General features: G+C 38.7%; 1 protein-coding gene across 1 annotated transcript in view; it reads left to right on the top strand.

The window, feature by feature from the left end:
• The first annotated feature begins 2,724 nt into the window (after positions 1-2,724).
• LOC116891831 (interferon-induced very large GTPase 1-like) overlaps positions 2,725-25,604 on the top strand; it is a 30,756-nt gene continuing 7,876 nt past the window's right edge. The window contains 2 exon segments of the mRNA XM_032893195.1: positions 2,725-2,800; positions 4,262-4,376. The gene's annotated coding sequence lies outside the window, so the exon portion shown is untranslated.

Genomic DNA, 25,604 nt, shown 5'->3' with positions numbered 1-25,604 from the left:
TTGAAATATAAATACATAAAATATCCAATAAATATGTACTGAAAAAAACTTTTAATAAAGCATATACTCTGTTGACAGAAACATACCAGTTGCATGCTCAGAATCATTCCTCTGAGAGGGAATGAAATCCTTAATTAGAGGTGTTTCGTTTTGGGGGAAAATGTGCTTCTGGGTTTCATTTGGTTGATTTTATTTTGGTTTTGTTTTTCTTTATTTATTCACTTTACATCCTGATCTCAGCTACCCTCCTCCTTGCCTTCCAGTCACACACACCAAACACACACACACACACACACACACACACACACACACACACACACACACACACACACACCTTCCCCTTCTCCCCTCTTTTGCTCTTTTGAGAAGGGAGCTCCCCCTTCCCCTTCATGGGTATCAATCCACCCTTGGACATGAAGTAGCATCAGGACTGGGCACATCAACTCCCACTGATGCTATACAAGGCAGCTCAGATAGGAAAAGGGGAGGCAACAGAGTCAGAGCTGGCAGCTCCCCTGCCTCCAACTATTAGGGAACCCACTTGGAGACTATGCTGCACATCTGCTATATATGCCTAGGGAGCTTAAGTCCACCCCATACTTGCTCTTTGGTTTGTGGTTTAGTTTCTGTGAGTTCCCATGGGCCCAGGTTAGTTGACTCTAGGTCTTTCGGTGGTGTCCTTGATCCCTCTGGCTCCCTCAATCCTTTCTCCCACCCTTCCACAAGACTCCTTGAGCTCTGATTGATGTTTGGCTATTGGTCTCTGCATCTCTTTCTATCAATTGCTGGACGAAGCCTATCAGAGGACAGTTATACTTGGCTGCAATCAGAGCAGAATATCAACAATAGAGTCAGGGGTTGGCTCTCTCCCGTGGTCTGGGTCTCAAGTTGGACAGTCACTGGTTGGTCATCCCCTCAATCTCTGCTCCATTTTTATCCCTGCACATCTTGTAGGTGGGACAAATTTGGGGTTGAAAGTTTTTAGGGTTCCCTCTACTGGGAGTCCTACCTGGCCACTGGAGGTAGCCACATCAACCTCTAAATCCCCCACTGCTAAGAATCTCAGCTAAGGTCACCTCCATAGACTCCAAGAAGCCTCCCTGACACAGGTCTCTAGCTTATCTTGGTTCAGTTTTGAAAGATGTTAATCTAAAGACCACTACCTAGCATAGTCACTCCTGGAAAATCTATATTGTGTTTAAAAACGTTCTGTATTCCGGGGCTACCTATATAGGTATGATTATTTGTGTGATGTGCTTAAATTAAATCCAGAAATATTTCTTTCCCTTAAATGTGATTGTGTTTCCTTATACCATACTACAAGGAAAACACAAACATCTTGGGACTAGAGATGTGGAGCAGTGATTAAAAATACTAGCTACTGTTCACAAGAGTAGGGTTTGGTTCTCAGCACACATCAGATGTTCACATCTACCTCTAACCCTAGTTTCAGAGGATCCAGTGCCCTCTTCTAAACTCCACGAACACCAGGCATGCACATGGTACATATACATACATGCAGATCCTTGAATATACATATAAAATAAAAACAAACAAATCTTTTGGGTTTTTTTTCTGTTTTGTCCTGAATCTTGTTTGGAATCTACACAAACATGGGAGAATTTAACTGACCTCTGAACATCACTAGAAGACCCTCTTTTACATCCCCCTGGGATCTACATAGGGTCTGGGATAATTTGTTTGCTGTGTTCTGTCCCCTTGCTGGTTAGAAGCTTGACATTTAGACTGGTTCATTACAACCTTCTCAGAGTTCTAAACAGTCCCTGAAACTTCCATAATCTTGTTTAACAACTGAAATTAATTCCAACCTCAAAACACATGAAAATGTGAGTGCCTCCATTAAGAAAGAATGACTGAGTGTTCACTTTTGCCAGAAGTAGAGGGCAATAGTGTAGAAATTTAAGTTAAACTATAATCTGGGAAAGTTTTTATAGCATAGCCAATCAGACCTCCTAGGAGTTCACAGGTAGAAGCTACCTCTGAAAGGAATATTGAAACATTTGTTTAACAAAAGCATTCAGTGAAACATCTTTTTTTTTTTCATGCAGGGGAGCATGTGCATGGTGTTGAGCAAAATTAATCTTGTACTTGTCTCTCTTCTGATGTTTTGCTACTAACAGAACAGTTAACTTAAAAGGTGGTTGATGGTGGTATTTCTCTACCCATTGCAACCAAACACACTAAGGAAAAATTTTATGGGGAAGGAACACACCCAGTGCATTTACAGGATCAGAGAACAGTCTGGTTTCAGGAATACTGGCCAGTGGATAGTAGACTTAGCTCTCCGACCTGTTCCAAGTGTTTAGTGGCTCTCTGGGTTGGGTTATTCTGACTTGTACTGCCAAGCTAACTAGAAAAAACTGTAAATGTGTGTTTATATCAGGTCCTTTTATTTGGAGCTGTTGTTCTGAATTGCTGTTATGGCCCCAGATGGGCTCAAATTCTGTTATGATATCTTTATTACCTAAACTTTGAGCTGTTTGAAATAGATCAGTTAGGTTTATGGGGCAGTTGGGAAGGTGTGTGCTTGAACCTCTTGATAATTTTTAAGCCTAAGAATCACAATAAAACATAAGCACATCACAATAAAATCTTTCATAAAAAATTAAACCAGTTTTTTTTCCCGCTTTGAGGATAAATTCAGTCCCCTCTTACACAGAGAGCCAAAGCCTGGGCTGAAGCTGTGAGTAAGCAGACTGTCAGTCTTGGAGAAAGTGCCCACTCTCCATCAGGTCTCTTGGGAGCAACATGCTACAGGAATTTGGCCTCAAGAAGACAAGTAGGTGAAAAGAATGTGGGAAAAGGGGTAGACAGAGATACAACAGACCTAGAGACTAAAATAAAAGAGCAATTAATTAAATGATCAGAGAAAATAGAGATGCAAAGAGATTAAAATATGCTAAAAAACATAAAGATGGACTTGACATAATCATTAATGTTTAAAACAAAAGCAAAACCTGGGTGTGGTGGCACACACCTTTAATCCCAGCACTCTAGAAACAGAGGCAGGTGGATTTCTGTGAGTTGGAGCCCAGCCTTGTCTACGTAATGAGACCCAGTCTCATTTCAGGGTCCTAGCGGAAGAATCTTATCCAGTGTTTGGTCTTACCCAGTGTAAGAAACTTTTTTAAATAATCTTGAAGGATAAATAATTCAGCTAAACTATGCTGCAAAGAACAGGAACTGGAAGATCCTGTGATTGGCCTGTCACTAGTTATAAAGGGAGGCATGAGTCATATCTAAGGCTTCTGAAATTCTGAAGTAGGCACTTTATCAGAACAAAGGATGAATGGATTTTTTAACTATAGTTAAAAATTTTTCCAAGAATAAAAGGTTCAAATTGGTTATAGCATTGTTATTACAAATCAGGTGAGTGGTAGGGACTATTGTTGCTAGCACAGAAGAGAGCCGATCATTTGACTAGTATGGTCTATAAAAGATACCACAAAGATATCACTGAGATAGGAATATAAAGCCCTAAGCAGAGAAGCATGAAAGTGACCAGGCAATAATGTACAAGGTCAGCAATTATAAAGAGGAAGGAAGATGCAAAGGATGGGCCCTTAAGAAAAGGATGTATTATTGTAGCCCCTAACCTAAGGTCTGGCTCTGCATATAAACGTTTACCTGCAATAAGGAGAAATGAAATAATATATGTAGAAGTTAAAATGATTCATTTACAATTTTAGCAAACACTGGCGATATTAAGTGTAATGACACATGACAGCATGTGAAGAGGGCATCCTGACCAGTTCCCCTCACCCTTAGGGACTTTCTACTCAGGTGAAATGATCCTTAACTTCACTGTACAAAAGACTTCGGTATGAGCCAGAGTAAAACAAATTGATAAGCTGGTTAAGTATTTAGACGTAGATACATAAAAAAGAACAGTACACCCCCACCCCAAGACAAAGATTCCAATTTTCCAAGAGCCATTCTTAGGTGTCTTTACAATGGCTATATATACCATTATGTGGCTAAGTTACATTCTTCAAAAGCTATGATTTATATCAAGGTTTAAGATGAAACTAAGGTTACCTTTTTTAAAAAGCTTAAAATTAAACATATATAAGCTTGTTTACTTAATTTTATCTTAAAGAATTTTCTTTCAGTTTTGTGAATGAAACTGTGTTCTTACGAGGTACACCATTCAGATTTGGAGAAGTAATAATTTGACAAAACTCAAAATTACAAATGTTCTTTCCCTAAGTAAACATAGTTCATTTGTTAATGTTTTTAGCCTGCTTGAGATGTCTTCAGGAAAAAAGATAATCTATACAGTTGATTTTGGCTTTCTCAGCTGTATTGAAGTTTCTTGATTCTCAGTCATCAGGAAACTCAACCTAGATCCCAAGGTAAGAGACTTTTTTCTTTTCTCATAGACCATTAGTTTTCTTTGTCTTTTTATCCACCCTTGATTTCTCCTTCTGAGACTTTGGTCCTTTAATCTTGGGAATTGGTGATGGTAAAAGATCCACTTTCTAAAGCTTATTCAGGCTGAATGTTCCTGCCTATAAGGGAGCAATAAATTTGTATTCCTGGTCTAAGGAAGATATGCGAGAGCTTGCACTTAGAGATCTGAAAATCTTCATTTTATAGGAATATGAAAGAAATTACTTGGATGTCCTTTTTTTCTAAAGGCATAGTTATGTCAGTAGGTCCTTTTTTAGACTAATTAAGCTATGATATCCCTTAACAATTATTTTATTGTTTTGTTTGGGACAACAGACTCTTATGTTTCCCTTAAATTCAACAGCCATCTTTACCTCACTGAGAGGCCCCTTCCTCTTCGGACTGTGAGATAAATTTGTTTTTGCTTTGGGGATAAGAGTATCTCTGTTGCCCCTTGGAGTGGTGCGTGTGTAACACATACATCTATGGACTTTGCTTGCTGGAATCAAAATTCCTAAAATACATTTGTGCCTGAAGTAAATATCAAAAACAATACAAGCAAAGGCCATTCATTGTTAAGTAACCGTACATAACAACTTTTATATACAATTTATAGCCACTGAAAATCTGTATTCCAGCCAGCTGGGAGGTGGGTGTTACACGACCAGAAGTTTAACAGAAGCTAAGACAAATTATCTGGGGTATCCTGGCCTCAGATCCTAGAATAGAGTTGGGAAATTTTCCACAGGATTCTCCATCAAAAAGATCAAATTCTAGTTAAACGTAAAATAGCCTTGTCAAGAATACAAGATGGAGGACCCTTTGCAGTGTCTGGTCCTGTCACAGAATCATTTTCTATAATCACTTGGCTTTAGCTACTTTTGGAAGAGTTGACACAAGTTACTTAACTTGTGTTGTTAGCTTTGAGATAAATTCTCAATATGAAACCCAGGCTGCAAACTCATTATCCTCCTTCTTTAGCTATTTTGGTCAAGGTGTGCCTTGCTCATCATTGATCCATAGTTGTTTAGGCTCTAGTCTCCTGGGCAAAGTGGTCTGGGAATATAATTCCAACCACTTGGAGTGCTCTGCTTCAACAATCCAAACAGCTGGAGCAAGGAAGCATTTCTTTAAACTATCCTCAGACGTTCAGGGCATTCTGATTGTAAAGCTTAGGATGTTTTACCATACACTATAGTCAAACCAATACAGGAGAAAGTGGTTTCTTGAGAACAACAGATTACTTCAAATGAGTAACAGTTCTGCGGAATAGTCCCTGATAATTGTGATCAAAATTTCCTAGAAAAAAGCTATAACCTCAGAATAAAACCTGGAAGGCTGATCAACTGTTTAGTATTTCACTGGTTGTGGAGAGTTTACAATGTTTCAGGTTCACAGCCTAATTTCAATTTACCTTGGGCTATCTTTAACCCCCTAACTGGCCTTTCCCACTTCTGTATCAGACCTACATCCTGTGACTAACAGATAAAAACTTATTGGACTATGTTAACATAAACCTAGTTTCTATAGATCAAAACTTAGTTATCAGGTAGCATCTGAGACCTATACCTGAGATCTCACCATTCTGTTTTAACTACCTATTTAATGTTTCCACCAATGCATTTCAAGAACACCTCTATTTATGACTTTCTTCATTCTGTTATTATAAAAACTTCATGAATTTGGGTAACCTGAATCTATGTTCCCAGGTCATAATCGAAGATCTTAACGGGGGAGGAATGCTGAGGGACCTTGATCAGGTACAATTATCTGCTAGTTAAAGAATGAAAATGTAGGAAAATTCTTGAGCACAACAAGTAGAAGAGAAATCCTAAATACTTCATACAACAACAGTCAGCAGTTGGAGAAAGTTGTTGGGGAAAAGTTGCACACAGCAGACAGGAAAATAAAAGACACTCTGCAAAGCTGGCAGGGAACTCAGAAACATGAAAAATCAGTCTCTTATTGAGGGCTAAATTTTTTTTTGAAGCCTCTGAAGCGTCTTCCTTCCCTAATTTAGGATTGGTCAGTTTGAAGGAAGCTAATGTAGTTGATTGGCCCAGAATTGTTGTGTGACATGTCCTGAGTAGACCTTTAACTTGTTGAGCCAGTCCACCAGCAGAGGCCGACTGATGGTAGACAAAGGCCTACAAGGACTACCAGGTGTTAGCCTCAAGTTAGGAGGATAAGGAAGAAGCTGGCCATCTTAGAAACGAACCACCTTTATCACCTCTCCCTATGTAACTGCCTACCAGGGAGCCAGTCTCACTCCTGGTTGCAATATTTGACTCAAGAATAAATTTCTTATCCCATTTGAGTTGAGTGTTATGTTTTTGTATTGCTACATCAATGGCCACCAAAGCCACCCTGGACCAAGTGGCTTCTATGTCATCTGATTTGTAGTCTTAAAGAATAAATTTCACAGACAACAGTAGGATAAGATTTTAGAAGAGTTCTAAACTCTTTTTAGGTTCCCAGAACAGAAAGAAAACAAGAAGAGCTCCTGTCTAGAACTGGTACTGCCACTGGGCTGCTAGATTAGGAAATTTCCACTTAATGGCTGAAGCTGAGTAAAAGCACAGAGATCAGTTGGTCAGTACAGTTAGCCCACCCATGTGGTGACCCTGGCCTAAAATTTTGGTCCCACCTTTATGTACAGCTGCTATGCTACTAATGTTTCTATATAAAAGGAAAAGAAAGATAATGAAAATTCAGTGAGAAGGAACTACAAAGAAGAGAGCAAGTGACTTGCTCACAATGCCAACCTTCATTTAGAGGGAAAAAGGCAGAGAGGTTGCTGTAAGGATCAGAGCCTGTCGTCCACTTGTAAGATGGGAAGTTAAAGGACAGAAGTGTGGCAGGAAAGATCTTTTTTTTTTTTTTTTTTTTTTTTTTTTTTTTTTATTATTAACTTGAGTATTTCTTATGTACATTTCGGTGTTATTCCTTTTTCGGTTTCCGAGGCAAACATCCCTTCCTCCCCCCTTCCTTATGGGTGTTCCCTCCCCCCTCCCCCATTGCCTCCCCCCCTGACAGTCTAGTTCACTGGGGGTTCAGTCTTAGCAGGACCCAGGGCTTCCCCTTCCACTGGTGCTCTTACTAGGATATTCATTGCTACCTACGAGGTCAGAGTCCAGGGTCAGTCCATGTATAGTCTTTAGGTAGTGGCTTAGTCCCTGGAAGCTCTGGTTGCTTGGCATTGTTGTACATATGGGGGTCTCAAGCCCCTTCAAGCTCTTCCAGTTCATTCTCTGATTCCTTCAACAGGGGTCCCGTTCTCAGTTCAGTGGTTTGCTGCTGGCATTCGCCTCTGTATTTGCTGTATTCTGGCTGTGTCTCTCAGGATCGATCTACATCCGGCTCCTGTCGGTCTGCACTTCTTTGCTTCATCCATCTTGTCTAATTGGGTGGCTGTATATGTATGGGCCACATGTGGGGCAGGCTCTGAATGGGTGTTCCTTCAGTCTCTGTTTTAATCTTTGCCTCTCTCTTCCCTGCCAAGGGTATTCTTGTTCCCCTTTTAAAGAAGGAGTGAAGCCTTCACATTTTGATCATCCGTCTTGAGTTTCATTTGTTCTAGGCAACTAGGGTAATTCAAGCATTTGGGCTAATAGCCACTTATCAGTGAGTGCATACCATGTATGTCTTTCTGTGATTGGGTTAGCTCACTCAGGATGATATTTTCCAGGTCCAACCATTTGCCTACGAATTTCATAAAGTCGTTGTTTTTGATAGCTGAGTAATATTCCATTGTGTAGATGTACCACATTTTCTGTATCCATTCCTCTGTTGAAGGGCATCTGGGTTCTTTCCAGCTTCTGGCTATTATAAATAAGGCTGCGATGAACATAGTGGAGCACGTGTCTTTTTTGTATGTTGGGGCATCTTTTGGGTATATGCCCAAGAGAGGTATAGCTGGATCCTCAGGCAGTTCAATGTCCAATTTTCTGAGAAACCTCCAGACTGATTTCCAGAATGGTTGTACCAGTCTGCAACCCCACCAACAATGGAGGAGTGTTCCTCAGGAAAGATCTTTTAAAGTTTCCCTTTTTGACATACCATTTGGCCACTATTAGGGGTCACCAGTTAGTCAAAGAATATTAGCTTCTCCATAAACATCTATCCTAGGTGGCCATGATTTGGGGCCCATAGGAAGGCAAGAATCTAGAGAAACTTTAGTTTACATTAGTTCTGGAAACCAAGTTAAGTGAGTTAACACAGTTTAACCAAAATGGAAGTGGTTTTACAAAAAAGTATGATCCTGGCTAACAAACAAAAAGCAAGAGTGTGAGCCAGTAGTACCCCAAAATATTTCTAGCATTTCTGTCCTCTAGCAAGAACAGCCCTCCCATAGAACCAAAACCATTTCAGACCAAGAACAAGAAGGATCACTGCTCATCCCCTGTCCTGTCCCTAACCTTCTTTACTTGTTTCTTTTCCCTTCCCACCAAAACTAAATTGCATTTTTTAAGTTTTGGCACCATCTGTTTTAAATCACTCCTATTCTAGATTATTAAAAGGACTCAAAAGGAGAGTTCTCAGAGATGTATATTTGATTCCCCTAGTATGTGCTATGCTTTTACTCACTTGTATACCTAAAAGATAAAGGGTTCAAACAAAGTCTGTGGTACACATTATTCTGAGTCTCCTCTCTTAAAACTCTGGGAGGCTCCTTTATCCAAATCCCCCTTTCTGTTGTAGACACTGTGAACATTACTGTGCTTTGCTGCCATTTTTCCGGTGTGATGTAGCTCAGGTGACAAATTTTCCTCCATGGGCATCTGGGAGATCTCTGAGCATATTGCATCTCCTTGTATTTATCTCCTTACAGAGTTTTACAGATAAAGCCAGATAGCACACCATACTGCATCTCCTTTCTAAGCTTTAAAGATAAGACTGGCTATATAATTTAAATACAAAATCAGTTAGATATACAGAGTAGCCCTAGAGGTTCAACTACTCGCTTCCTCTACCTTACCTGAAGCATTTATGAGAAGCAACCAGCAGACAAAACATACTGGTGTTTTGCAAGTCTAGCCTTGGAAAAATGAGATAAACTATTTGTATCAAAGAAATGCATTTCTTGAGTGTCTTAAGGGGTGGATAGATGTTGGGTTGCCAGGTGAAAGATGCTTGTGCTTAGAGAAACTCATTGTCTGATTCATTCTTTGAAGGATATATAGGACAGAAACTAACTTCATTTTTCTCATTGAAATTGACCTTTAGACCTGATCTCCTGTGACCATGTTAAAATGCTGAATTCTTCAGGTTAAAAAATCACAGCTTGCACAAAGGAAGAAGCAAATGTCACCACTGTCTCTCCCTAAGACTTAGAGCCCATGTAACAATGGTTGATCGCTGCTGCCTAGGCCACTGGGAGGAAGGGTTGGCAGAGCTTTGTTTACACTGCTAGTCAAAAGCTGACAAGGAAAGGCTATTTCCTAGTAAGGTGTGGCTCCTTTCTTACAAGTTTATTTTTATTTTCTCCGTAGTGTTTAGTCTGTTCTGCTAGATTTGGCTATTTCCTACTGAGTAGGGGATCACAGCCAGAATTAAGGAGAAATAAACAGACAAAAAATACTTTGAAAGATTGAAGTCAATGGTGAAAATGTTTAACAATCAACTTTCCAAAAACAAAAGGAAATTCCAGGTTTGTAATATTTAGCTACTTCCATTATAAAAGGGCATCCTTCTTCTGTGGCCAATTTCAAGTTCCTAACTCCACTGGAAAGGTGGAAGGAATGTGCATTAGCACCTAATTCTACATCATATCTATTATACATATACAACCAACCAAAGTGAGCTCCAGAACATAGCTAATAATAAGTCCTTGGGAAGTAATGGGTTTTGAGTTTTATTATATTTGTTTTACATATATCTTAGTCACACATCTATAGAACTTAATTTATACAACATAAAATTAATCATTTTAAGTTGTGCAATTCAATGACATTTAGTAAATTCATAAAGTTGTCTAACAACCATCTTTAGCAAATCTCAAATATTTTTCTTACCACAAAAGAAAACCCCACACTCAGGGACATAATCGACTCCCACTCTTACCTCTCCAATTCCTTGGCAATGATCTGCCTTTAATCCCTAATATTTGCCTGGTATAGATTTTCAAAGTGTTTGAATTTCCGGTTTTCTTCACATAGAACAATGTTCATAAAGTTCATCCATATTGTACCACACAACAATATTTTATTTCTTTTTCTGACTTTACTTTTATCATGATTAGTCCACAATTTGTTTATCTACCATAAGTTGATGGACATTTGGGTTCTTACCATCTTTTTGGATACTGTGACTCATACATTTATGTACAAGTACATATTTGGACACCCATTCTCAGTTCTTTAGAGTATGTGTCCAGCAGTAGAGCACCTGCTTAGTATACTAAATTCAATACTAGATTTTCTTAAGAACTAACAGGTGTTTCACGCCTTTATTATTCTGAGAAGGCAGCCTCAATTCCTTGTTTGTTATTTTTATCATGAAACAAGGTTGGATGTTGTTAAGTGCTTTTCTTCCTGGAATTCAAGTGGAGTGTTTTCCCTTCAAACTATTTATGACTGTTACATTCAATAAGTCAAATGATGTTTATATGCCTGAAAGAAACTATAGTTGGTTAGTGCATAATCTTTTATATTTCTGGATTACAGTTTCTAGTACTGTTTTCACATCAACATTCATAAAGGATATTTATCTATAGTTTTCTTGACATCCTTGTCTAACTTGGATACTAAGGTAATACTGACCTCACAGAACAAGAAATGTTTCCCCCTCTTCTATTTTTGTAAGAATGTGCTAAAGATTGGTACTAGCTTGTTAAGTGATTGGTGGGGTTTACCATTGAAGATATTTGGCTTATTAGGAAGTTTGTGATTGTTCAGGCTATCTATTTATTATAGATCTATTGAGTTTTTGTCTCCCTGCTTCAGTTCTGTGTAGTGCTCTTTTTTTCTCTTTAATAAAGATTATAAAATGCATTGGGTTACAAAGACATGTAATTTTGTTTCATTTTGTTGTGTGTACATGTACAGTATATGTGTGTACGGTATCATAGCACCAAAGCTATGCTTTATAATGTGGTATAATGTGGTGTAGTGCAGCTACAGCAGAAACAAGTTGGCAGCCTGGCCACTGCCAGTATGGTATATAGAAAGTCTATTGGTAAAGGGGAGGGATTGAGGACCTAGAAAGGAGCAGAGACAGATGAAAAAGGGTGGGGGCAGAAGAGGACAGAAAAAGAGAGAAGAGAGAAAGAATCTGGTCAGAAACACTTGGGAAAAGAGAGAGAAAGAAGATGAGGAGAGAGGAGAGAGAGAGAGAGAGAGAGAGAGAGGTGGCCCAGAGCAGTCCCACCTGGCTGCTGGTGGTGATTTAAGTTGTTGCTAGGTTGCTGTTGCTAGATTTCTAGGGGGAGCCTCGTTGAATAGTCTGTAAACTAATAAACAGCACATGCAAATAACTAAAATTTGATGCTTTCACAAGGCCTGGTGGGCAGCTAGATCCTGGGATCTACTTGTCTCTGCTCTTCAATCTGAGATTACCAGCAAATGAAATCATGTCTAGCTTTTGTCTTTTTGTTTTGGTTTTAGTTATTAATTTTGTTTTCTTTTTTTTCATTTTTTATTGGGTATTTTCTTTATCTACATTTCAAATATTATTCCCCTTCCTGGTTTCCCCTTCAGAAACCCCATACCCCATACCACAACCCCTGCTTCCATGAGGGTGTTCCCCTACCCACCCACTCACTCACTTCCACCTACCTGGCCTGGTATTCCCCTACACTGGGGCATCAAGCTTTCACAGGACAAGAGCCTCTCCTCCCATTGATGCCCCCCAAGGCATCCTCTACTACATATGAGGCTGGAGCCATTGGTCTCTCCATGTGTACTCTTTGGTTGGTGGTTTAGTCCCTGGGAGCTCTGGGAGGTCTAGTTGGTTGATGTTGTTCTTCCTATGGGGTTGCAAGCATCCTCAGCTACCTCAGTCCTTTCTCTAACTCCTCCATTGGGGACCCCCGCTCAATCCATTGGTTGGCTCCAAGCATCTCCCTCTGTATTTGTCAGGCTCTGGAAGAGCCTTTCAGGAGACAGCTATATTAGGCTCCTGTCAGCATGCACCTCGTGGCACCCCCAGTAGTGACTGGGTTTGGTGACTGCATGTGATGGATCCCCATGTGGGGCAGTCTCAGGATGGCCATTCCTTCAGTCTCTGCTCCACACTCTGTCTCCATATTTCCTTCTGTGAGTACTTTGTTTCCTCATTCTAAGTACTGAAGCATTCACACTTTGGTCGTTCTTCTTGAGCTTCATGCAGTCTGTAAATTGTATCTTGGGTATTCCAAACTTTTGGGCTAATATCCACTTATCAATGAGTGCATACCATGTGTGTTCTTTTGTGATTGGGTTGGATGATATTTTCTAATTCCATCCATTTGCCTATGAATTTCATGAAGTCATTGTTTTTAATAGCTGAGTAGTACTCCATTGTGTAAATGGACCACATTTTCTGTATTCATTCCTCTCTTGAGGGATATCTGGGTTCTTTCCAGCTTCTGGCTATTATAAATAAAGCTGCTATGAACATAGTGGAGCATGTGTCCTTGTTATATGTTGGGGCATCTTTTGGGTATATGCCCAGGAGTGGTATAGCTGGGTCCTCAGGTAGTACTATGTCCAACTTTATAATGAACCTCCAGAGTGGTTGTACCAGTTTTCAATCCCAACAATGGACAGGTGTTCCTATGTCTTCACATCCTCACCAGCATCTGCTGTACCTGAGTTTTTTTATCTTAGCCTTTCTGACTAGTGTGAGGTGGAATCTCAGGGTTGTTTTGATTTGCATTTCCCTGACGACTAAGGATACTGAGCATTTCTTTAGGTGCTTCTCAGCCATTCGATATTCCTCAGTGGAGAATTCTTTATTTAGCTCTGTACCCCATTTTTAATAGGGCTATTTGGTTCTCTGAATTCTAATTTCTTGAGTTCTTTGTATATTTTGGATATTAGCTCTCTATCGGATGTAAAATTGGTAAAGATCTTTTCCCAATCTGTTGGTTGCCGTTTGTCCTATTGACTGGGTCCTTTGCCTTTCGGAAGCTTTGAAATTTTATGAGGTCTCATTTATTGATTCTTGATCTTGGAGCAAAAGCCATTGATGTTCTGTTCAGAAAATTTTCCACAGTGCCTACATGTTCAAGGCTTTTCCCCACTTTCATTTCTGTTAGTTTCAGTATATCTGGTTTTATGTGGAGGTCCTTGATCCACTTAGACTTGAGCTTGGTACAAGGAGATAAGAATGGATCAATTTTCATTCTTCTACATGCTGACCTCCAGTTAAACCAGCACCATTTGCTGAAAATGCTGTCTTTTTTCCACTGGATGGTGACCATAGGTATGTGGGTTCATTTCTGGGTCTTCAATTCTATTCCATTGATCTACTTGCCTGTCTCTTTACCAATATCATACAGCGTTTATCACTACTACATTGTAATACAGCTTGAGGTCAGGGATGGTGATTTCCCCAGATGTTCTTGTACTGTTGAGAATAGTTTTCACTATTCTAGGTTTTTTGATATTCCAAATGAATTTACAAATTGCTCTTTCTAACTCTATGAAGAATTGAGTTGGAATTTTGATGGGGATTGCATTGATTCTGTACATTGCTTTCAGCAAAATGGCCTTTTTTACTATATTAATCCTGCCAATCCATGAGCATGGGAGGTCTTTCCATCTCCTGAGATCTTCTTCAATTTCTTTCTTCAGAGACTTGACATTCTTTCGGACATATCTTTCACTTGCTTAGTTAGAGTCACATCAAGGTATTTTATATTATTTGTAACTATTCTGAAGGATGTTGTTTCCCTAATTTCTTTCCCAGCCTGTTTATCCTTTGAGTAGAGGAAGGCTACTGATTTGTTTGAGTTAATTTTATACCCAACCAGTTGTTTATCAGGCTTAGTAGTTCTCTGGTTGAATTTTTGGGGTCACTCAAGTATACTATCATATCATCTGCAAATAGTGATATTTGGACTTCTTCCTTTCCAATTTTTGACCTCGTTTTGTTGCCTGATTCCTCTGGCTAGGACTTTGAGTACTATATTGAACAGGTAGGGAGAGATTGAGCAGCCTTGTCTAGTCCCTGATTTTAGTGAGATTGCTTCAAGTTTCTCTCCATTTAGTTTGATGTTGGCTACTGGTTTGCTGTATATTGCTTTTGCTGTGTTTAGGTACGTTTTGCAAAGTTGGGCCTTCAGTTCCTGATCTTTCCAAGACTTTTAACATGAAGGGGTGTTGAACTTTGTCAAATGCTTTCTCAGCATCTAATGAAATGATCATGTGGGTTTTTTTCTTTGAGCTTGTTTATATAGTAGATTATGTTGATTGATTTCCATATGTTGACCCATCCCTGCATCCCTGGGATGAAGCCTACTTGATCTTGATGGGCGACCGTTTTGATGTATTCCTGGATTCAGTTTGTAAGAATTTTACTGAGTATTTTTGTGTCAATATTCTTAAAAGAAATTGGTCTGAAGTTCTCTTTCTTTGTTGGGTCTTTGTGTTGTTAAGGTATAAACATAATTGTGGCATCATAGAATGAATTGGGTAGTTTTCCCTCTGTTTCTATTTTGTGGAATAGTTTGAAGAGTATTGGTATAGGTCTTCTTTGAAAGTCTGATAGAATTCTTCACTAAACACATCTGGTCCTGGGCTTTTTTTGGTTGGGAGATTTTTAATGGCTGCTATTTCTTTAGGAGTTACAGGACTGTTTAGATTGCCTTCAATTCATTTTTGAGGGTTTTTCTTCTAATTTTGAGATTATTTTGAGAAGTGGGTTGGTCTTATGCAGGACTCCTAGCAGTAGTAGCAGGGTTCATCTCTCACTTTGTTGCCTGCCGTTAGGACCCTTCCTCCTACTGGGCTCCCTTGTCTGGCCTCAACAGGGGAGGCTATGCCTAGTCTTAACACAACCTGATATACCACAGCTGATTAATATCTCTGGTAGTCCTTCCCTTTTCTTTTTATTTTTTTTTATTTTTTTTTCAAAGCTGGGGACTGAACCCACGGCCTTGTCTCTACTACTGAGCTAAATTCCCAACCCCGAGTCCTTCCCTTTTCTTAAGAGAAACAAAGGAGCGAATGGGGAATGGGGAAGAAATAAGAGGAGAGAAGGGAGGGAAAACTATGGTTGAATATAAAATCAATTATCTAAAATTTAAAAGCGAAACATAAAAAAGTATTTTGAGATTAAAATTAAATCACTTTCCCTTTCTCTTTCCTCCCTCCATACCATCCCATGCACCCAGCTTTTACTCTCTTTCAAATTCACGGCATATTTTCCTGTGTGTGTGTGTGTGTGTGTGTGTGTGTGTGTGTGTGTGTGTGTGTGTGCGCCTGTATGTGTGTTTTTAACATATATTATAATAATATATTATATGTATATATATGTGCATGTAACACACACATATATAATGTTAACAATTATTCTAGGATCCCACCCCCACAACAGCTACCTAGCAACAGTTTACTTCTCTGCCTGCCAAGTAGAGCCAGAAGCCAGGCATATAAGAACTGCTCAGAGGGTTGGGGATTTAGCTCAGTGGTAGAGCACTTGCCTAGCAAGCGCAAGGCCCTGGGTTCAGTCCCCAGCTCAAAAAAAAAAAAAAAGGACTGCTCAGATTGCATTCTCTCTCTGTCTCTCTCTGTCTCTCTGTCTCTCTCTCTCCCCCCCCTTCATCTCCCTCTCCCTCCACCTCTCCCCCTTCCTCTCCCTCTTTCTCCTTCTCTCTCTCTTCCCCATGTGTTCCCAACCAGCCTCTTCCTTTCTTCCTCTCTCTTTCTGTCCTTATCTGTCCCCCTTTCTTGTCCTCTACATTCCTTTTCAGGTTCCCGCTCTGCTCCCTAACTTACTAGGCCTGTCACATAGTGATTATTCCTCAGGGGAACACCTTGGTAGGGTCTGTGAAGGTACTTTCTCCTGCTGCATTGTATTGCATTTTATAAAATACAACACGTAATATACATTATCATATGTAATATATAGTAGAACACATATATAAGCTTATGTATATTACATTATATATTGTGTATCATATAGATAATATGGGTTATACATTATATATGCATATGATATGTGTATTATGTATAATACATATCTGACTTTTATAATTTTCCATCCCCTCTTCTGCAATGATCCCTGAGACTTAGGTATACAAGTTGTATTCTAGATGGATCAGCTAGGCCTGAGCTCCACAATTCTGCTATTTGATTTGTTGTGGTTTTTTTGTATTTGTCTCAGACTGTTACAAAGAGTTTTCTTGATGAGGAGTAAGACTATACTTATTTGTTATTGTTATGTCCTAAATATAAGAACAAATACTTAGGATGTAGCTATGTATTATGCTGCTTTAGTAAAGTGACAATTGTAGGGTCTCCAAGATCCATGACTTCATTAGCACTGATTAGTTGGCTAGGTTTGCAGTCCCAGGCATGATTTCTCTCTTGTTGGGCAGTTCTTAAGTTCAATTAGAGAGCTATTGGTTATGTCAAAGTGTTTGTGACACACCTGCAGCCTCCACACCATTCTGGTTATTGTGGTAGTTCCTTAGGCATCATAACTATGTTGCTTTTATCCTTTGAAAGCTTGCATAAATCCTTTTGCTAACATGGATGCTAGTTCTCAAGGAAGAAGCTTTCAGGTCAGATCCAGCTCAGGTCTTCTGGGCCCTGTGTCTGAAGTGCATGGTTTCTTTGGCAATAGGCACTTATCTTCTACCTCTAAGGATATGGGGAGCTATCAGGCATGACAGAAATAACCCACAATGTTTTGGGAGTCTCTTAGACAACCCTGACCCAAAGAGGGATTCTCAGCTTCTCATGCCTTTTGTTGGGGTTTTTTATTAGATGGTCTATAGCTCTTGGAGAAAGCACTGGGCCCAGATGGGAAATTTTCACTTAAACTATATATGTGTATTTATACACTGATTTATATGTATCATAGGTGTTTTTAGGTAGAAAGTTAATAGTATGAGTCCTTGTGACTTTTTCATATAGCCATACTGTTATTTTATCCTCTTCCTTCATTTTTCTGTATTTATCTTTCTCTCCCTCCTTAATTAGAGCCCCTCACATTTTCCCATTTCCTTCTACAGATCAGTTGTGCCTTATTATTCCTTCTTTTTTTTGCTACACACAACACACACACACACACACACACACACACACACACACACACACACTTACAGTTTCAGCAGTTACTCCAGGTTATATACTCAATATGAAGAGTTGGATCTAGGAACCTCAAATGAGAGAGAACAAGTGCTCCTTGTCTTTATGGGTCTTGTCTCAGTATGATCTTTTCTAGTTCCATCCATTTACCTGAAAGTTTTGTTATTTCATTTTTAATTATAGCTAAAAATATTGGATAGTGTGTAAGTATCACATCTTCATTCCATTTGTTGGTTGAAGAATTTTTAGGCTGTTTCTCTTTCCTAGCTATTGTGAACACAGCAGCAATGAACATGGCCGAGCAAGTACTGTGGAGTAGGGGTCAAGTGTTCCAGGCATACAACGAGGAGAAACATAGCTGAGTCATAGGGTAGATTCCTTTTTAGCACCTTGAGGATTCTCCACACTGATTTCCAGAATGATTGGGCCATTTTTGCAATCCCAACAACAGCAAATCAAAGTCCTCTTTCTTCATGATTTATTTTTAGCTTCTTGAAGATTTTCCACACTGGTTTTCAGAATGGCTAGACCAGTTTGCAATCCCACAGTCAGTGAGAATTCTCCTCTCCCCATATCCTCACTACCCAGCATTTGTTGCAACTTGGTTTGTTAATCTTTGTCACACAGATTAGGGTAAGGTGAAATCTCAAAGTTGGATGTTGTTGTTGTTGTTGTTGTTGTTGTTATTGTTTTAAATTTGTTTCTTTCATTTTTGAGATTATAATACAATTACATGATTTCCTCCTCTTTCCTTCCTCTAAATTTTCCCATGTATCTATCCCTCCTTGCTCTTTTTCAAATTCATGGCCTCTTTTTCATTGCTGTTACATATAATAATCAAAGATATTTTGAGTTTCCCCAATTGTCAGAGATAATGAACATTTCGGGGAATAGTTCTTAGTCATTCTATTTCTTCTTTTGAGAACTCTCTGCTCATGTCCCAAGCCCATTTTTTGAATGAGTCATCTGTTTTCTTGACTCAGACATATACTTTATAAAAGGATGGTATAATTGTGGCAGAAGGGAAAGTGTCCCCCTGAATAATCAAGCTATGCAACAGAACAAATATAAAGACAATTTATTGGTTGGGGAGGGAAGGGGACAAGGACAGAAAGAGAGAAGAGGGAGAGAAGGAAAAAGAAAGAGGCCAGCAAGGAACTAATGAGGAGAGAGAGAGAAGAGAGAGAGAGAGAGAGAGAGAGAGAAAAAAATGGAGAGAGAGAGCTGGAGTAGCCGAGCAGTCCCCCTTATACACCTGGACATGTGAGGATGTAAGCTGTTGCAAGATTGCTGGTGCTAGGTTCCTGGGACAAGTCTAGTGAAATTGTCTGTAAGCCAATAAGATGTATAGCTGGCAAAAATTCTCTCACATTCTGTAGGCTTCCTCTTCACCTGATTGTTTCTTTAGCTGTGCAAAATCATTTTAGTTTTATGAGGTCCTGCATACTAGTTGCTGTCATAATTGTTGGACAAATGAAGTCCTATTTAGAAACTGAGGGTTGGGGAGGGTGTGTGGAGGAGTGGATTGTCAGGCTCACCTGACAAAACCCTGGAGGATTGCAAGATCTGGCTGGGTGGAAAGGTTGGATGTGGAGTAAGAGGAGCCTATGGGTCAGGGACAGGCAAAGAAGGGTCTAGTGGAAGCCTAAAGATCAGTTGTGACATTTAAGTGGCCAGACTAAACCAGGGAACAGGATATGGGACCCAGGCTACATCAAGGGGTAAGGAGTGTAGAGAAGAGCAGAAGAACTCACCCTAATCAATCCTGTAGAAGAATGTGCAAGATCTGACTGGACAGAGGTTGGATCTCATGTCCAGCTATTTACAGGGGGGTTGGATATTTAAATTGAGGCCCTAATGTTCATTCCTATGAAGCAATGCATGGGCTCTTGTTTGCCGCCCCTGCCCCTCTAGCTCTCAAGCTCCCCTCTAGCTCTCAAGCTCTGACCTAAGAATCTATAACTCCTCTCTAAAACTCACCCTCTGTGGTCCATAAATATCATTATTTGAATTCAAGAGCCCAAGAACAATCATCTCAGGGTGGCACTGATAGCTATCAAGTTCTCTAGGATCCTAACATCCCCTCCCCAGCTAATCCCAGAGAAGTTCTGTATTTTAGTTCTGTCAAACTCAAAAATACCCCTATAATTTCCCATATCACAACTTTTCAAATAAGTCTCCTCATCAAAGGCCTATTGTCCTTCTTGAATTCTGAACCTGAGACTTTACAAGGATTATGATTTAGAAAATAGTTTGAGATATGTATTAGTTGGATAGAGTTCTCTAAAGCAGTGTGTGTGTGTGTGTTGTTGTTGTTGTTGTTGTCGTTGTTGTTGTCATCATTGTTGTGGTTGTTGTTGTGGGGGATTTATTTGAATGGGCTACAGGTTGTGATCCAGTAGTCCAACAGTGGCTGTCTACCAACAGAAGGTCCAAGAATCCAGCAGTTGTTGTTCAGTCCACACAGCTAGATGTCTCAGCTGGTCTCCAGTACATATCCAAATCCTACAGAAATAGCCTATAATGACAGTGAAGGAATAGACTTACCAGCTAGAGTAAAAGTAAAGAGGCAAAGAGCAAGCTTCCTTACGCCATGTCCTTTACATAGGCTCCCAACAAAAGGTATGGCTCAGATAATGGTGGATCTTCCCACTTCAAAAGAGCTGTATTTAAAGATGCATCTTCCCATCTCAAAAGATCTGATTAAAAGTGGGTCTTCCCATTTCAAATTATTTAAATTTAAAAATCCTTGAAGTTGTAACCAGTTGCTTGGGTTTTAGCTAATTCCAGATGTAGTCAAATTGACAGCCAAGAATAGCCACCTTAGGCTATATGATGACATCCTGCCTTTTAAACAAAATGTTCTTGAATTTACACACTTGAGAATATTCTAAATTTCCTTTTGTTATTTCTAGTTTCAATCCATTATGATCAGAGAAGGAGATCCTTTATACTTCAGTCTTTTAATATTTATTGATATTATCTTATGCTTACCATATGGAAAATGTGCCCTATGGAAAAATGAGTATCTTGTTCTAGTGGGGAGCATTATGTATACATTCACATATATTCATATACTGGATTATAGTGTTGTTCCAGTCCTCTATTTCCTTATTAATTTTCTATAGCATCATATTCTGTATTGAAATTGCCATTTATTATTATAGAACTCTCCAATTATTTCTTTGCTCCTACCCTAACAAGAGATAAGATATTATAAAGAAACTTGAGCTTGAGTCTTCGGCTACTATGCTACTGCAAAAAGGGACACCTCCTCCCCCAAGAACTGAAATTTTCTCAGGAGTTCATGGTGAGGAAAAGGAAAGTCTGAAGTTCTTCTAGTGCCAATAGAAGAAGAGCTAGCCTCCCAGGAATAGATTCCACACTGTTCTGACAACCTATTAGATCACTTTGCAGGACAAAATGGAACCAAGGCAACAGATAAAAGGGCAGGACCATATTTTGTAAAGACTTTCCTATGCCTATAGGTCATCTGTATGGAATCTTTTAAAAGTTACATTCATAGCAGAGGATAGCATTGTCCAGCATCAATAGGAGGAAAAGTCCTTGGTCCTGTGAAGGCTTGTTTCCCCAGTGTAGAGTAATGCCAGGGTGTTGAGGTTGGAGTGGGTGGGTGGGAGGAAGAGCATCCTCATAGAAGCAGGGGGAGGGGGTATTGGAGAGGGAAGAAAGAGGACAACATTTGAAATGTAAATACATAAAATTTCCAAGAAAAAATAAAATTTTAAAAAAGTTACATCCATTTATTGAATTTATTGGTTTTCTGTATGTATTCTGTGTGTCACAGCATACAAATGGAAGTCAGAGGGCAGCTTGCAAAGATTACAGGACTGAACTCAAGTCATCAGGCTTAGCAACAATAACCTTTACATGTCAAGCCATCTTGCTGGCCCTTGTATTCATTGTATTGAGAAATGTCTACTTAGGTCTATTGCCCAATTTTTTATGAGACAAAAAGAGAGATGTATGTTGGCATGCACATAGTAAAGGTAGAGAGACAACTCAGGAAATAGTCCTCTTAGTGTAGACCCTAGAGATTAAATTCAGATCCTCGGGGATAGTAACAAAGACCCTTAGTCACTGAGCCATCTCACAGGCCTCCTATTGTCTACTTTTGAATCATATTTTTGCTTTTACCATTGAAATTTTTTTAGTTCTCTATATACTTTAGATACTAATGCGTTATTAGGCATTAATCATTTTCAACTATTTTCTAACCTATTGTCAATTTACTTCTTAGGTAATTTCTGGATATAAGTCCTACTCTCAGAATACATGTGGCTTTCTAAATTCCTATAGACAAGGGGCTTTTACATCCTGCTTCATCATAAAAATCTCTCTCCCCAGTCTTTTTTAGGTTTCTAGAATGTCTGTGGTTTTCTTTACAATCCCTTTTTAGGTAGAAGTGAGTTGTTCTTTTCCATTCAAATACATTAGAAACTATCCTCCACATAGTAATTTTTATTTTGTGTATTTATTTATTGTTTCTGAGATAGCTCTACACTAGAGGTAAATATCTGTTGTTCTCTCTAGAATCAGAGATCAAGATCTACAATAGAAACACAGGCTATCTTCAAGACTTTGCTGAGCAAAGGAAGGTAATCCAATTCCACAATACTCCCTAACCATTTTAAGCTGCCTTTTTCATCTAAACTGATCTGAAAACTCACTATGTAGCCCAGACTAGCTTTTTATTTGTTATTTTGAGCAGTAGTTTCTGTCTGGTTGTTAATTTGTACTTTGGAGTTTTTGAGATAGATTATCTGTGAATAAGGACACTTTTACTTATTCCTTTGTAATATATGTACCTTTTATTTTTCCTTTTCTCAGAATAGGATTCCCAGAAAATTGGGATTTGATGAGTACTGTGATGGCTGAAGAAAAAGGGACCAGTGTCTCCTTAAATTAGCTCCTCTCCTTCCAGAATAATTATGGAAATGTTTTAACCATTATTGATGTTATACACCTTTTCTATCAGGCATTCTTTGATATCTAGTAAACTCTTCGAGACTTTAAACATCTTATCTTAGTTGTTTTACATTTGTTTCTCTGTTTATTTACTTATTTATTTATTATATTAATATGTATGTGTTCATGTGGGCATAGGTGTTTTAAAGCACATATATGAAGGAATGGAACCTGGGTTGTCAACCTTGTTACCAGGTGCCCTTATCCACTGATCCCTCTCATCTTAGAATTTTATCAACTTATTTTATGTATCTACATTAAAAGGTTGGCCACAATGGCTGAGTACACCATAAAAGTTCATATTCAAATTTTACAACATAGAGAATTCAGAAAGAACAAGATGAAAATAAGAATGTGTCTTAGAACTTATGTTGTATTAACAGAATACATGAGATACTATATATCATTTCTGATTTAAATACATAATTTGTAAGGCGTGGAGAATAGCAGTAGAATTTTTCATGAATTAAAAGGGAGAATAAAGAGTAGAGGGATTGACATAAACCAAGTTAATAATGCATCTAAAAGTCAAGAGTGAAAAGTAATATAGTGAGACTATAAATAAATTGGCTTGCAATTCTGGAGATAGGGAAGTCTAAGGTAAAGGCGCTGGCTAGACGGTCAATAACTTCTTGCTACTTCATCACATGAAGGTGGAGAAGTAAAAGAGTAAAGAGAGGCTGAACTTGCCCATTAACACAGTCACTAACTCCATACATAATGGATAGCTCTCACACTTTACTCTTCACTTCTTATTACTATTAGAATGGCAATTGAATCTCATTTTTTTCAATCATTTTGTAGAATAGAATTTTGGGTCTACAGCTAGACTACCTTGAACATGCTTGATCTCATCTGAAAAACAGAATTAACTTCTCTCATACTAATTTCGTTATCAAATGGCTGTTGGACTCTTTCATTTTCTCTCTTAAATATATTTTCTTATTCTTTACACAGGTAGACTAAGAATTTTTTAAACCTCTAAATTCTGCTTTTCCTTAAATTGTGTCTTTAAACCACTTCTCTTTTTACTTTTGAATATATGGAGTTTAAAAGGAGCCATGTAGCACACTATTGCTGAGATATCTCTCCTGCCATATATTCTAACTCATCACTCTTAGATTGTGATTTCATAAGCCAACATGGACACAATTCAATTAAATTCCTTTCCACTATAGACCAAGGAGATCCCTACCTCTAATTTTCTGTCTTAGGGTTTTACTGCTGTGAAGAGACACCATTTACAAGGCAAGTCACAAAGGACAACATTTAATTGGGCTGGCTTACAGATTCAGAGTTTCTCCATCATCATGAAGGTGGAGCAGGGCATCATCTAAGCAGGAATGATGCAGGCAAAGTTGAGAGTTCTATTATCTTCATCTGAAGGCTGCTAGTAAAATACTGACTTCCAGGCAGCTAGGATAAGGGTCTTAAAACCCACGCCCACAGTGACACACCTACTCCAACAAGACCATACCTCCAAATAGTGCCACTCCCTGGGACAAGTATATTCAAACCATGACACATTCCAATATTGTTTTCTTATTTTTGTCCAAGCCCCTCATGAGAATTACTTTAACTAACCACATTCTGATCCTAATATTTAGGTAATCTCTAAAAAATTTCAGACTTACCTTGTAAATCTTTCCTTCTGAGCCATCACCAGAATTGCCGCTGTACTCTTACTCATGTAAATATAAGCTTTCATAGCCTGTGCATCCAATTTCCTTTCAGCCTCTATTGTCCAACTCCAGGGTTATCTGTAAAATTTGACATCTCTGTCACAACAACAACCCACTTTCCACTTCTCTGGTATCAATTTTGTCTTCATCCCTCCTAGATTGTTGTAACAGGTTACTTTAATCCAGCCTGGAGTTAGGAAGTTCAATATCAGGGAGCCAGCCAGCATCGGGATACAAAAGAAGCAAATGAAGCTAAACTTGCTCTTTTATAACAGCATTAATCTCATCTTCTAAAGTATGACATTTTGTCAGTCATGACAATACGCACCTTTAATCCCACAGCCCAGGAGGCAGAATCTCTGAATTCAAAGTCAGGTTGATCTACATAACTAGTTCCAGACAAGCCACAGTGGCATAGTGAGACCATATCTTAAAAATGAATAAATCTCACATCTTAATAATGTATAATGGCAGATAAAATTAATGTGATCTTAAGGGAGGACAAAAGTCAAATCATAGCAAATAGGTTAACTATGATTGCAATGCAAAAGAAACATGAAAAAAGGCAAAATCTAAAGGAGACATGCCAGGGGAGTACAAAATAAAATGAGATTAAAGTAAGATTTAAGAGAGCAGATTAGGTATTAGTAGTACACTAAATTCATACTTAGAGAAAAAAGAAATAAATAGAACACTTGCTGGCCTGGACATATGGTAGTATAATTCAGTAGGACAAAAATGATAGGAGTCAAGGAAACTTGAATAAGTATAAATGAAGCATGGAATCTTATCTCACTGAATGATTTAGAGGCAATAAGGGAGAGATTTCCATAAAATTGATAAAATATTGGACACAGAGGAGTATTTGTGCTATATATGTAGGTGCGGATGCCATTAGTAAATAGTCTTCATATGTTCAAAGATGATATTAACAAAATAAGAATAATGAATAAGAGTTAATGAAAGAAAACAAATTGGTAGTATATGTAATGCCAGGAGAAGAATTCAATATTATGAAATGACCTACAAAAACATAACAAAGCCAGGCATGGTGATGCACACTGGTAATCCCAGCACTCAGGAGGCCAAAAGGAAAAAGAAAAGAAAAGAAAAAAAAAACATGAGTTAGAGTCCATCCTAAGCTAAATAACAAGCTCCGGGCCAGCCTGAGCTACAAAGTAAAACCCTGAAGAGAAAGAAAAAGGTGACAAAGAAATAGGAATAAAACAAGCCAACACAAAAATTAATAAGGAAAACATAATCAACTGATAATATCACTTGT

Source organism: Rattus rattus, chromosome 2 (assembly GCF_011064425.1).
Source record: "Rattus rattus isolate New Zealand chromosome 2, Rrattus_CSIRO_v1, whole genome shotgun sequence".
Classification (NCBI taxonomy): Eukaryota; Metazoa; Chordata; class Mammalia; order Rodentia; family Muridae; genus Rattus; species Rattus rattus.
The sequence above is the reverse complement of the archived record's forward strand: the minus strand, read 5'-3'. Positions and strand labels throughout refer to the sequence as shown.